The sequence below is a fragment of the Callorhinus ursinus genome, unplaced genomic scaffold (genome assembly GCF_003265705.2).
Source record: "Callorhinus ursinus isolate GAN/ISIS: 27379988/994484 unplaced genomic scaffold, GSC_fseal_2.0 scaffold1, whole genome shotgun sequence".
Taxonomy (NCBI): domain Eukaryota; kingdom Metazoa; phylum Chordata; class Mammalia; order Carnivora; family Otariidae; genus Callorhinus; species Callorhinus ursinus.
Window position 1 is genome coordinate 102,118,349 of NW_027397063.1, and position 9,912 is coordinate 102,128,260.

Here is a 9,912-nt window from a genome sequence, read left to right on the forward strand (position 1 = left end):
CAGGGAGCCCGATGCGGGACTCGATCCCGGGACTCCAGGATCATGACCTGAGCCGAAGGCAGTCGCTTAACCAACTGAGCCACCCAGGCGCCCCTCAACATTTCACTTTTAAAGCTATAGACAAAATGCTTTAGCTATGTGCTACTGGTTTTGGTTAAGTAAAATCTGTAACTGTAGCATATTAGAATCTCCGAAACTCTTCAAAAAATACTCTTAATGTCTGATTTTCTGAAATAGAAGAATTAAATCATGGTAACTGTTAGAGATGTCACTAAATCCACATTGCCTTTACTAAAGTACATTAAACAATCACATGTAGACTATAATACTGTATTATAAGTAACTGCATCTTGATAATATACACAATTTTTTTTAAAAAGATCTTTCAAGGGGCCCCCGGGTGGCTCAGTTGGTTAAGCATCTGCCTCCAGCTCAGGACATAATCCCAGGGTCCTGGGGTCAAGTCCTACATCAGGCTCCCTGCTAAGCAGGGAGTCTGCTTCTCCCTCTCCCTTTGCCCCTCCCTCTGCTCATGCTCACTTGCTCTTTCTCTCTCTCTAATAAATAAAATCTTTTTTAAAAAGATCTTTAGGGCACCTGCGTGGCTCAGTTGGTTAAGTGACTGCCTTCGGCTCAGGTCATGATCCTGGAGTCCCGGGATCAAGTCCCGCGTCGGGCTCCCTGCTCAGCGGGGAGTCTGCTTCTCCCTCTGACCTGCCCCCCTCTCATGCTATCTCATTCTCTCTCAAATAAATAAAATCTTTAAAAAAAAAAAAAATCTTTAAAGATAAAATTTCCAAAATTATGCCTGCCCTAAATACAAGTATTTAATTATATTATAGTAACATTATATTCAAATGCTGAGTACCTGATGTACAGAGTGAAATAATCTATGATGCACTTAGGGAATGGGCATATTAAAGCCACCTTAAAATCACACTCACAGGGGGCACCTGGGTGGCTCAGTCATTTAAGCATCTGCCTTCAGCTCAGGTCATGATCCCAGGTCCTGGGATCGAGCCCTGCATAGGGCTCCCTGCTCTGCGGGAAGCCTGCTTCTCCCTCTCCCAATCCCCCTGCTTGTGTTCCCTCTCTCGCTGTGTCTCTCTCTGTCAAATAAATAAGTAAAATCTTAAAGAGAAAAAAGAAAAAAATTTTAAAAGAATAAAAAAATAATAAAATAAAATCACACTCACAGAATGCAAAGCAACCATTTGAAAACAACTTTCCAAACTACCCATCACAAATACTAAATTCTACAATGCTTATAGAATGAGATGCTATACCATAGCCGTTAATGACAGAAACAAGAAAGCAAAAAAAAAAAAAAATACTTAGCTTTGATATAATCTGAGCTCCGAACACAAATAAGGGCTTTGTAAAAAGTTAAATGTAATTATTTTTACTGGATGTAAGCAATATGAATATAGAACACATGTTAAATCAGTAGTTCGCAAACTGCTGTGGGGATCAGAACAAGCTACAGGGATTCTTCACACACAGATTGCTAGGCCCACTCCCAGAGTTTCTAATTCAGGAGGTCTGGGGTGAGGCCTGAGAATAAGTTTGCAGAGGATACTGATGCTATTGTTCTGGACCACACATTAAGAACTACTGTGCTAACTGCTCCTTAAGGTTCATATTGAGAACTGTGCATACTGTTCCTGGAGATTCACAGCATAGCCTTCTTGGACATGAATGCAAAGGAGTGGAATCGGTCAATAGGAGACAGACAAAATTGTTATTAAGAGAACAGGGCAGATTAAGGTGACAGGCAACAGTGAGGACTTAGCTACCTGGAAAGTTCATGCCCAACTTATGGGGGTTTCTACTGCTCTGGGCCAACTACTGGCACCAGAGGGATTTGGGGCCCAGGGTTGCTGGCTAGTAGCAACAGAAGAACTGACCGGGTGACAACAAAAGCAGTGCATACTACTTACTATTTACTATGCATTAGGTAAGTCTACCAAGAGTTTTCAACAGATTGTCCCAGTTAGTAATCCCAGGAAGCGATGAAGTGCTATTGTGATCTCCATTTTAGAGATAAAGAAGTTGAGAAACAGAGAAGTTAAGCAACTTACATGGGGATCCCACAGCACATACACAGCAGAACTAGGACTGTAATTCAGACTCTGGCTTCTGAGCCCATAATCGTAACCACTATATTTACCACCTCAGATATTCTAATGTTCTCAAGAGAAATCGTAAATCCTGTCTCCTATAGTTCCTGCTATTTTCAAAACTTCCGTAGCCACCTCCACACTCCTTGACCCCACAAAAACAATATGTTCATGTGTGGGCCATAACTAGCTCAGACGCTGCCAGGTAATTAGCTCTGACCTAGAAGTGAGCGAGAACCTCCCAGGACCTTACATAGGCAGCTTGCAGTCACTACTGAGTACTTGCTATGTGCCAGGCACCATACTATGTGTTCTACAAGGACTATCACCTCTCTATTTCTCACTGCAACCCACGAAATAGATACCACAGGGTTTCCGGTTGAGGGCAACATAAAAAGAAAACTGAGACACATAGCAAAAAGATACCTTGCCCACAATGTGCATGACCTGCCAGCAAGCAGAGGCCCAGCTGGGGCTAAAACCCAGGCAGGTGGCCTCAGGCCCAATGCCTCAATAGCTCTGCTACACCATCGGACAAGTTCCTCAAGGGTTGACATCACACCCCAGCTGCAAGGATGGTAAGGAGGTGGCTCCTGAAGAGGACGGGAGAGGTCTCGATACAAATGAGGTCCGCAACCTCGGGGGTTTGAGTGGTTCAGCCCCATGAGTATATCCAACACTCGACAGGTCTTGAGAAACATAAAATCCCAAAGAATGGGTTCACTGATTCACTGAGTCAGTCATGCCTTCAGTGCAGGGCCCTTTGCCTCTCTGGAAGGACACAATGGTCAGGCACACATCCCACAATGAATCCAACTGTGGAAACAGTATGAGAGACATAATTCACTCACCATAAAAACTGAGAGGAAAATGTAGCTAACTTCAAATGGAGAAAATGAGGAAGGGCTTGCAGGAGATGACAACGTGAGCTGGACCCTGGGGGAGGACACAGAGCATGTGAAAGGGAATGCGGCCAGGCCATGAACAGCTTGGAGGAAGACGCAGCTAGGGGTGGAGAAAGTGCTATGGCCAGAGCCCAAGGGGCCATGGAGGCCAGAGGCTGCCTGTGGACGTAGAAGATGAGCCTGGGAATGGAGCATGGGAGCCTACAGTAGAATGCTGTGGTGTTGTGTTGGACTGTAAAGACTTCTCAATGAGCCATGGAAGGGTTCTGAAGTGAAGAACTACATGCTCTTTGCTTGTGCTTTAGGAAAATCAATTTGCCAATAATAGGATGATTATAATTATGGATTGAAGGAAGAGCCATTGAAGATAGGAGATCAATTACAGAAGTCTTCCATCTATGCAGGCAAGAGCCAGGGGGAAAAAACTGACATAGACTTTACAGACATTTTCAGAGACAAAGGTTTGAGTCCAAGACCACTGGAGAATAGGGGATTATATGTAAAATGTATGTAGTTAATATGCAAAATTTATTTTCAATGGGGTCCATAATCCCCACACTACCCCCTTACAACTGAGATTCATTGCTCTGAAGACTGTTAGACTGAGTAGTGTGTTGGATCATAAAGGAAGGGCAAGAAGCAGATTCTGGGTCTGATTAAAGTCTCAGAAATCTGGGTCAATAAATCTAGCCAGTGGAGACAAAATATGGATCCAGGGCTCTGAAGACAGGCAGATCAGATGGCTAGGGGATAATTTTTCTGACACAGTGAGAGACGAAGGAATGAGCTGAGCATCCCAGAGTCCCTGCTGCACAAGTGTCCTGGACAGAACAGACAGAAGAGATGCCTAGAATGTGGAGTTTAGGGGGTGGAAGTTGGGGGCTGAATTAAAAGGAGCAACAGGAGATCTCGTATACTGGAAACTAAGGAGGAAGTAATAGTCAACAAAATCAAACACCCTAGAAAGGCCAAATGTGATGAATCTACAAGTATGAGGTCAGTGGTAACACTGAGGAGAAGGTGGGGTAGAGCCCAATTTGTAATGGGAAGTGAGGGACTACAAGCAACTCTCATCTTGACACAAAGGACAAGTCAGTTTACAAAACTTTCAAGGAGAAAAAAACAACCACTGTTATATTACCTTAGCTTTTTCCAAGGGTTTCTAAGAACAGATAGAGTGGCCCCTTCCTATGCAGGGCAGAGTGAATATGCTCCACGTGAAACAGCAAACAGAGCAGAAATGCAAACACATGGTGGGTATAACAGCATGACCATGGACATCTAGCTTCAGCCAGAAAAATGGGTATGCCAAAACTTCAGAAATTAGTATTACCTGGGTTTCTGATACCTAGCCTAATCCCCCCTCACCCCACACATTCTAGTATAAAGTATTTGTAGGGAAAGGGGGGGGGGGGGGGGGGAGAGCAGACACCAAGTGGTAGGGATGGGAGTTGAGAACACAGAGAGAAGTTATAAAAGAGAAAAAACGGATAGAGAAGAGAAAGGAAATTAATTTTAAGACTTACAGTAAAGTAGTTAAACTAAAAAAAATTTTTTTAAAGATTTATTTATTTGACAGAGTCATAGCGAGAGAGGGAACACAAGCAGGGGGAGTGGGAGAGGGAGAAGCAGGCTTCCCGCCGAGCAGGGAGCCCCATGTGGGGCTTGATCCCAGGACCCCGGGATCATGACCTGAGCCGAAGGCAGACGCCCAATGACTGAGCCACCCAGGCGCCCCTAAACTAATTTTTTTTAAGATTTCTTTATTTTAGAGAGAGTTGTGTGTGAGCAAGTTGGGGGGGTGCCCCCACGCAGGGCTTGTTCCCAGGACCCCGAGATGATGACCTGAGCCGAAACCAAGAGCTGGATGCTCAACCAACTGAGCCACTTTTTTAAAAAAAAAATTCCATTTCACACTCAGCATGTGAATTTTTGCCACTTCTATAATAAAATTCAAACTGACAAATGTAACATCTCAAGGCATGGTAATTAAAATGCCTGCCTTTATTTTAAAAATGAGCTTAAACACCAGATGCTTGTATGTGACTGTACTTACTGGTATCCATCTTGAACAATTTGACCTAATGCATATCTGAATACTTATATAGCTTTTTAAGAATATTGTATTTGTGCATTAAATTTATATCATATAGACATATCAACTTAACACTTTTTTCCCTTTTTACTCTATTTAACTCTGTAACAGAAATTCCCTATAATCAAAAATGCCTGAACTAGAAGTAAATGAAGCATTAACCTCTATGCGGTGAACCTTCTGAGACCAACTCTCTCCCCCTACATATCCTGCTCTGAGCTTCTACAGTGTCCCACCATGTCAGACTTGAATAAGCTCTTCTAATTTCCTCCTTTTCAGAAGGAAAGGCTGTCAAGAAAGAACATAAAAAGCATTTCAAGTAATCATCAGTTCATCACTGAAGAAAAACCAGGAGTTTTCTAAGGGCAATTAAAATATTATGGACTTACTCTGACTTCTAAGTTGAGGAATGTTTTCAATTTTTAATCATTCCAAATTTACATTCAGACACCCCCATTCATTCACTTAGTCACTCTGCCTCTGGGAGAAAGGAGCGAGAGAGGGAGAGGGAGAGAGAGGGAGGGAGAGAGAGAGGGAGAGAGGGAGGGAGAGAGGAAGGGAGGAAAGGGGGAGGGGGGGAGGGGGGAGGGAGGGAGGGGGGGAGGGAGGGAGGGAGGGAGAGAGAGAGAGAGAGAGAGAGAAGCTACTGTTCATTAAGTACCAACGCGTTCTAAACACTGTAAGAATTCTCCTGTATATTATCTCATTTAATCTTTACAGTATTACAAGGTAGTCATCCCCAAGCTTATTTTCTAGAAGAAGAAACAGATTTAGGTACATTCAGCTACATTAAGCTACATTAATGATTTGTCCAAAAAAAAAGGGTGGGGGATGCGGCTGAAATCCACCTTGGAGTCTGTCTGACCCCACAATTACTAGGCTCCTGTCATGGCCTGACACTGCCTCAAGCAAAATTTCCAAAGTGAGGACATGGACTAAGTAGCACAGCACAATGCAGAGTATCAATAGGAGGTCAGGAGTCATACACAGGCATATCTCCAGACTCAATCTCCAAACCATCCCTTCCCTCTAATCAACCATTACACATGAAGTTCTCATACCAGAAAAAGGTAAGTGCTTTATTTAAAGCAGACCTAATAGATACAAATCATTTCAAATGACAGATTAAGCACAGTAATTCAAGCATAGGGACCTAAAGATACCAATCTCAGCAAGGGAACATTAAAGGGTTTGTAGTAATTATACTCAGCACAAATTCACAGCTATTGGATGTGAGCCACAATTAGAGTGACTTTTGTATACAGAGAGATTGAACAGTAAGATGTGAGGAAAATTTTACTACAATTCTTGTTGCATGTTCTGGTTCCACGTAAAAGAAATGGGCACTCAAGACAGATCAACTTGAGCTATTAGATCTCTGCTTGTGTTTGTTTTGTAGTGAATTAGTGTATTACAAATACTAGCAGGGGCACCTGGGTGGCTCAGTCAGTTAAGTGTCTGCCTTCAGCTCAGGTCATGATCCCAGGGTGCTGGGATTGAGCCCTGCATGGGGCTCCCTGCTCAGCAGGAAGTCTGCTTCTCCTTCTACCTCTCCCCCTGCTTGTGTTACCCCTCTCTCGTGCGCTCTCTCAAATAAATAAATAAAACCTTAAAAAAAAAAAAAAGACTAGAAAGCCTTTTGTATGCAAAGGAAAATCATACACAAGGGAGAAAGGACTAGAAGACCAAGACAAGCCTTCGTAATGCATTTGTCAATGTCTCACACTAAAAAGGTGGGACATACGAATAGGGTAAAGGTAAAGAGTTCTTTCTAGGTTTTAGGAAGACTTACCAATAATGATATCTAATTTTTATTCCAAGATCTTAGAAACACATTCGCTCCTTGAATGCTTGTTTTTAAGACTTTATTTTGAAAAATCAATAAGGTTGTGGGAATTCTCATCTAAAATTCTGTAATTAAATCAGAATCCTCCTTTTATAGAAAAATGAAATCAAGAAAAGTTGAGTGAGTTATCCAGTATCCCAAAGAAAATGAGTTTGGATCTACCAACTTTGTGATTCTTGATCCATGAATCAGGTCTCTTTCCAAACAAGATTATAGATATTCTTATTTGACTTCAAAATCCCAAACTTAGTCTAATATAGATTTCAGGATAATACATCCAAAGTGCCTCAAAAACATTTTGGGGCACCCCTTACTACATATCCTACAGAATGGACCCTAGCAAATACAGAGCAAACCAATTTTCAAAAGCCAGGAGGACTTTTTTAAAAAGTAAAAAAGGAAAAAAAATAAAAATAAAAAAATAAAAATAAAAAATAAAAAGTAAAAAAGGAGAGAGATTGTTCTAAAGATTAAGAGCCTAAAAAAGACAGTAAAATCAAATGCAATGTGTGACCAGTGATTGAATGCCACATCAAAAAAAAAAATAGAAGGGTATTACTGGGAAATTGCAAAGTTTTAATACAGACAGAATATTTTAAAATATTACTGCTTCAACATTAATCTTGACTGATAACAATATTGTGATTAGGTAAGAGAATATCCTTGTTTTTTAGGAAACACATGCTGAAGGAGTTAAGGGCAAGACATTTGTCACAAGGACTACAACTTCAAACAGGTCCCCCCAAAATACTGGGGGGTAGAGCATATGAAAAATGTTAAAAGTGTGTAAATTGAGACGATACTTAGTTGCACTATTAGCTCAGTCTGTGGGTTTAACATCTTTAAAAAATAATATTAGAAGAAAAAAGTCACCTTTAGTAAAAAATGAAAAAAAAATCTTTTAAACATTGTAGTGGTGAAGAATCACAAACACATAATCCCAGGAAGTTGTCTTGTATTCAAAATAAATTTGGGGTTTGTAATGGCTAAAGCAGTATTATTAAAAGAGCTTCCCTGCATTTAATAGGATCCCCCAATGAAGCAGCAAGATAATTATTGTTACAAAGTCTCCTGTGGCTTTTATGAAATGTGAGACTTGCTATAAAAATCAGCAGAAAAAAAATTATGCAGGTTAACCTTTCAGTGATTTGAACAATAATAAAGTTATGGGTTGTTTTTCAGCTGCTCTTTTCATCAAAGCATTACACTTTTTTCGTGACTAAACGTGTACTACTTCCCTTTTTGAATCTTAAGTAAGACTGGCTTGAACAAGTCCCAACTTGAGACTGGCATGATATGCTTCAAGACAAATGCATAAAGGCTGCCTCATGCTAACTTTTTCATTCCTAGACTAAATTTGCATCACAGGCCAAAGCTTTTAAATACGACAATCTATTATGTTCCTAAGGAAGGGAAAAAACTCTTCCAACCCCAGCCCACCTCCAGGAAGAGAGAGCCACCTACTGCACTGAATGGACACGGGGATAGGAGCTCCTTCCCTCCTCTGTGAGATCTTTATAAAAAACCAATATGTACAATGTCAAGGTGCTTCATTGTACAGGAAAAACTGGAGGTCCTTACACTGGACAGGGATTTTCTTTACCATAAAAAATTAATATATTTAGTTGGCCCTAACAGGACAGTCAACCCAGGTTAAAAAAGGTATTAAAATTTAAGGTACATAACACATATGCCTTTATTCCTTTAACAGAAGCTTGTGAAATATTTCTCCAAATAAGGTCCCTAATATGATTTCACACACATGACTGGAAATTTGGGATGACAATCCTCAAAAGGTACAGGGAAAGCCTTTGTCCACACAGTTTTAAGAAGGCTACAAGGTATGTTCTCTCTTTGAATTGACACTTTTAAGAGTTGGCAGTTGGGGGGCGCCTGGGTGGCTCAGTCGTTAAATGTCTGCCTTCGGCTCAGGTCATGATCCCAGGGTCCTGGGATCAAACCCCACAACAGGCTCCCTGCTAAGCAGGGAGCTTCTCCCTCTGCCGCTCCCCCTGCTTGGGTTCTCTCACTGTATCTCTGTCAAATAAATAAATAAAATTTTTAAAAACAATTTTTAAAAAAATTTTTTAAAAAAGGGTTGGCAGTTGGTTATTTTGACAGGTTGATTTCACATCATTTACTATTTATGGATCACAGTGACAAATGGCAATAAGCTCAACCCAAAAATGACAGGTTTCCAACTAAGGCCTGCAAGGCACAGACTTCCTCCTCAGGATGCAATAAACTGGCTTCAGTCTTAAAATCAAAATCCCTGGGGAAGAAGTATAAAAATGGTACAAAGCAGAATCAAATCTAAATGCAGAATTGTTTGTAAATCTGGCAAATTCTTATAAGACTAAGCCACTATTAAGTTGCCTAACTTTGTCCAGAGACTTTCCCTATGGCTGTCTACTTACCTATAACTTAATCCACCCTAAACAGAATGGAATAGAGAACCATTAAAATGGTAGTTGTCTGTCTGTTTAGGAACAAGCAATAGAAGAAACATAATTTTGATATTCAACTATTAGTATTTAAATTAAATACATGTTTTTCTGTACTAACACAGAAAGAAAACCAATGTGTGTGTGTGTGTGTGTGTGTGTGTGTGTGTAAATACATAATTTCTTTAAGGTATAAGTAAACACTAAGTAATTCCTATTATTGATTTGTAACTTCAAAAAAGATACCACCTTTATTATTTTCATTTATTTTCACCCATGAGAGTAACAGGTTTTGATTCCATTTGGTGAAATTTTATTTACTTGTTTGAATGTTGCAAAATCTTGCAAATCTTTTGAAGATTTTTATCTGCAGTTCTAAAATTAATTACAAATAAGAAATTAATTGTAAAGAATTTGATTTGATCAATCAAGAAATTGATTTGATTATATAAATTTATCATTATGGGAAGATTTTTAAAAAGAATAAAAGTTGTTTTGTCTT

At 40.2% G+C, this 9,912-nt stretch overlaps 1 protein-coding gene across 3 annotated transcripts in view; it reads right to left on the minus strand.

Moving 5' to 3' along the window:
• MED12L (mediator complex subunit 12L) overlaps positions 1 to 9,912 on the minus strand; it is a 317,920-nt gene that overhangs the window by 98,463 nt on the left and 209,545 nt on the right. The gene's annotated exons all lie outside the window — the stretch shown is intronic.